A 4,374-nucleotide genomic window follows, 5' to 3' on the forward strand; every position below is an offset into this window, starting at 1 on the left:
ATTACGCTGGTAAAACGAGGCTGTGGAGCCTCTGCTCAGTGTGCGGTAGTCAGTGGTAGTGAGTCTGTAATCTAGCGAGTCGGTCTGTTTTCTGAAGTTTTACATTTGATTTCACCATTTTACATCATGGCCAATTATTGTGTTTGACAAGCTCAGCCTGTCGGGACAGGGTCCACCGTTTCAGCTAGCTAGTTCTGGTGCATGCAGGTGAAGAGACAGGACTTTACTGCTGCATCTGTAACGAAAACCGCAGTAGTGTTCAGCACTCATTTTAGACAGGAGGATTATGTTACGTGACATGATGGAGTTCAGGATGGGATAACGAAGCTAGGACTGCAGGAGACTGACAGCTGCTGCGGTTACTTCAGTACACACAGCAGGGCTACATCGAGTAATGTTATGCTAACGTTAGCCGTGTATTTTACCATCAACAGAGTGTCTTTCTGGGGTGGGAGCCTAAGTTGAAGGTGTCTCCACCGGTGCAACAGTCTGAGGATCGGTGCTCCACTGGCTTAAAGAGTTTCCGTTCGTGGGATCAATAAAGTATTTCTGATTCTGATCCTGATTTCACTGACAATGTCCTTTCAGAATTCTTGATATCTTAGTGTTGGACATTTTAAAGAGCAACTTGCAGGTTGGAGACCCCAATGACAGTGTAAAGTTCGCTATCAGGGATCAGGAATCACCTCTGAATGGCTGAAGAAGAACAAAATGAAGACCTAGTCAAAGTCCTGACCTGAATCCTATTGAGATGCTGTGGCATGACCTTAAAAAGGCAGTTCATGCTCGAAAACCCTCCAATGTGGCTGGATTACAACAATTCTGCAAAGATGAGTGGGCCAAAATTCCTCCACAGCGCTGTAAAAGACTCATTGCAAGTTTTCACAAAGGCTTGATTGCAGTTGTTGTTGCTAAGGGTGGCCCAACCAGTTATTAGGTTTAGGGGGCAATCACTTTTTCACACAGGGCCATGTAGGTTTGGATTTTGTTTTCCCTTAATAATAACAACCTTCATTTAAAAACAGCATTTTGTCTTTACTTGTGTTATCTTAGACTAATATTTAAATTTGTTTGATGATTGGAAACATTTAAGTGTGACAAACATGCAAAAAAAATAAGAAATCAGGAAGGGGGAAAACACTTTTTCACACCACTGTATATGGTCAAAAGAAAAAAATACCAACTGACCCATTTAAAAATAGAAAGCACTCAGAAAGCATACTTCCAACTAAAGCTGTACAATCCTCAATATTTTATTAATAGAAAATGTTTTAATTAGCATCTGGCTCTACAGTGCAATAAGCAAAGTAAACAGGGGAAATGTTCAAAATGCTCTCTTGCAATGTTGAGAAAACTTTTGAAACAAAAAACAAAGCAACAAAAACTAGTCACTCTATCCTTGGCCTGTGGCCTAAATTGTTGACCAGTTTTCATCAAAATCTTTCGTACCAGGTTTTGATATATCTCACAAATAAACAAATGTGACTGAGTATGTCTTTGGCCGAGGATAATATGAATATGAATTGTGGGACTGATCTGCCTTTGTCTTGACTCATAATAATCTCAACCTGAAAACTGGGAACCAAAACATCTGTGCTGGTTTCACATTAATGTCCTCTGTTAAACAGTGAAAACCGTGCAAGATACAGGCCAACTGCTTCATCCGTGGTGATCTTCTGGCAGGATCTGGAAAGGGGGGCAGGAGCAGTGTAGGACAAGACAGCACTTCTCTCTCGTAGAGCCTTTGGTGACCTGGCGTAGCCCTCTCTCAGAGACTCCATGAGGGCCGATGCATATGCTGGGGAGAGGAAGGGAAAAAAATGTATACAGTATAAAACACCTCACCATCACAGCAACCTCTCAGTTGCCATTGTAGTTGAAATGCAGGGCTGCCAGGAGAAGCCTGTAGAAAAGACAGATTATGCAGTTCACAAGTGCATATGTGAATACACCCAGAAGTAGAGACAACATATACATGTAAAACCTAATTTTACTTGTATTGTGTGAAGTGTTGAGGCAACGCTAAAAAATACCATTAGCAAATGACAGGACAGAATATTCAAATAAAATAAATACTTAGTTCCAGTTTATTAGGTACACCAAGCTAAAAGTAATGCAGTCCAATACAACAGCCCTACAATAAATTTTATCTTCATGAGGGTTATAATGTTTTTTTGTGATTTTTATAACGCCTTGTTCATCTGTTTTTACTCTGAAAATGCCTGTTGGGCTGAAACAGCAGATAAAAAAGATTCATACATGATGGAGCTGGTGAATTTAACACTTTTTTCAAAACATAATTTTTACTCTGTACAATTACCTGTGATTTACTACTACTACATCTTTACTCTACAAATTTTGGTGTGTTGCATCTCCATTATAAAATAACAATGCAAGCAATTCTTGGCACAGTCTGGGACATTAACCACCACAATATTTTATGGCTGGAGTGCACTGGAACCAAAATAAACCAAGCACCAACCAGCACCACTGAAGATCATTTTCAGTCACATACATACTGTACAAGGTATGTTGTACCTGGTTCCAACGTGCCATCTTCATGGATGTTCTGAACACCATCACATCTGGATCTCCATTAGTGGAGATTAGTGGAAGCTGCAGTCCAGTACAGGTGGTTGATAATGGCTCACCTCCACAGCTTCAGGTTCAAGTTTTCTGTAGACCTGTTTCAGAACAGAAACAAAATGTTACAAAAGAAAATGTAATTATGACAACAGCCAACCTTAACTAAACTATCAACAGCCCTGCCATAACACCTACCTGTACGAAGCTTACAATGCTCAGTTTTTGCTGACATTCAGTCTGAGATGTGTTAATTCAATTGTTGTTGATTATTGAGGTCACAGTCAAAGTGTTGAGTTGTACTGGACTGCATCATACAGAGGTGTTTCTAATATAGAACAAGTACAGCTAATGCTAGATATAAGAGTAAAGTTACACTACCTGATGAACACGGAAAGGTTTGAGGTCACACTGTGAGCCACAGTGAAGCACAGATGGAGGCTGAGGAGCCAGTGGAGAGAAGGCCTCTTGCTATAGGTCTATAAGCACTGCAGCGCTGGGTGTGGGTGCATCTGATCTGTCCCTTCATTACTTGTAGTATCTCCCAAAACCTGATACCGCACCAACATTACACCACATGAAAATAAATTATAAATGTATTAGCTGTGTAAACAAAGTCACCAAGGTGTAACTAGACTTCAGGGTTCTAATGTTTGCTGATTATGTCTTCTCATGTAGGTTTTACAAAATAGGATACTAATGCTAGCTAACGTTAGCCATGATGCCTTTTCAGCTGCGGGGTTTTACGAGATAGCTACGCTGCTTTACAACAACAAAAACTTCCCATACATTGCTTCTCATTATTGAAATCATTATGCTGAATCATCTGGAAGTTAACAAGCATAAGAAAACATGACTTATGATGCACAGCTCACATTTTCCGCCGGTGGTAGTAACGTTACCAGAGGCCTGCTGACTGTGGACCTGATGAAGCAGCTGTGTGTACTGAAGTAACCGCAGCAGCTGTCAGTCTCACACGGTCCTGGCTTTGTTATTCCATCCTGAACTCCATCATGTCACCGGGAACATGATCCTCCTGTCTAAAATGAGCGTCGAACACGACAGCGGTTTTCCATTACAGATGCAGCAGTAAAGTCCTATCTCTTGACCTGCAACCACACGCACCAAAGCTAGCTAGTTAGCAACCTTTTTCTGTTAGAAAACAGTGGACTCGATGTCTTGACAGGCTGAGTTTGTACAATTTGCAAACACAATAATTGGCCATGATGTAAAATGGTGAAATCAAATGTAAAACTTCAGAAAACAGGCCGACTCGCTAGATTACAGACTCACTACCACCGACTACCGCACAATGAGCAGAGGCTCCACAGCCTCTAACTACAGTACGAGACACAGCTTGTTATATTGCAGGTAATTTGCATTGTTTTACCTCACAAGGCCCAAAGTGTCAAAGAAACTTAAAAGGAGATGCTAAATGGAGACACTAAATGACTAAGCAAATGGAATAGCTAATAGGATAAGGAAAAGCAGCGGGGAAATGGAAATGCAAATGGAATGCCCTTTTAAATGCCTGAATAAAATCTGTATTCTAAATTCAATTTGTAAATCCAATAATTTATTTCGCTTTTCAAACTGCATTTTCAAATTGATTTTTCAAATTATTATTTATTTATGAATTCATTAATGTATTTTAAAATGAAGTACTTATTGACTGTTTTAATGTTGTTTTTGTAAATCTCTTTATAAATTCAACTATTAATTGATGGATTAATATTTCATTTGTAAAATCTTTTTATAATTCTTCTTTTTATTGATCATTAAAATATCAAA

At 39.5% G+C, this 4,374-nt stretch overlaps 1 long non-coding RNA gene across 1 annotated transcript; it reads right to left on the reverse strand.

Annotated features, from left to right (window-relative positions):
• Nucleotides 1-1,098: 1,098 nt before the first annotated feature.
• On the reverse strand, nucleotides 1,099-4,069 carry LOC122885552. The gene is made up of 4 exons (XR_006380138.1): nucleotides 3,459-4,069; nucleotides 2,965-3,134; nucleotides 2,539-2,684; nucleotides 1,099-1,798 (listed from the first exon to the last, which is right to left on the reverse strand). It is a non-coding gene; the product is annotated as an uncharacterized LOC122885552 (long non-coding RNA).
• Nucleotides 4,070-4,374: the final 305 nt, after the last annotated feature.

The sequence above is a fragment of the Siniperca chuatsi genome, linkage group LG12 (assembly GCF_020085105.1).
Source record: "Siniperca chuatsi isolate FFG_IHB_CAS linkage group LG12, ASM2008510v1, whole genome shotgun sequence".
NCBI classification, from domain to species: Eukaryota; Metazoa; Chordata; class Actinopteri; order Centrarchiformes; family Sinipercidae; genus Siniperca; species Siniperca chuatsi.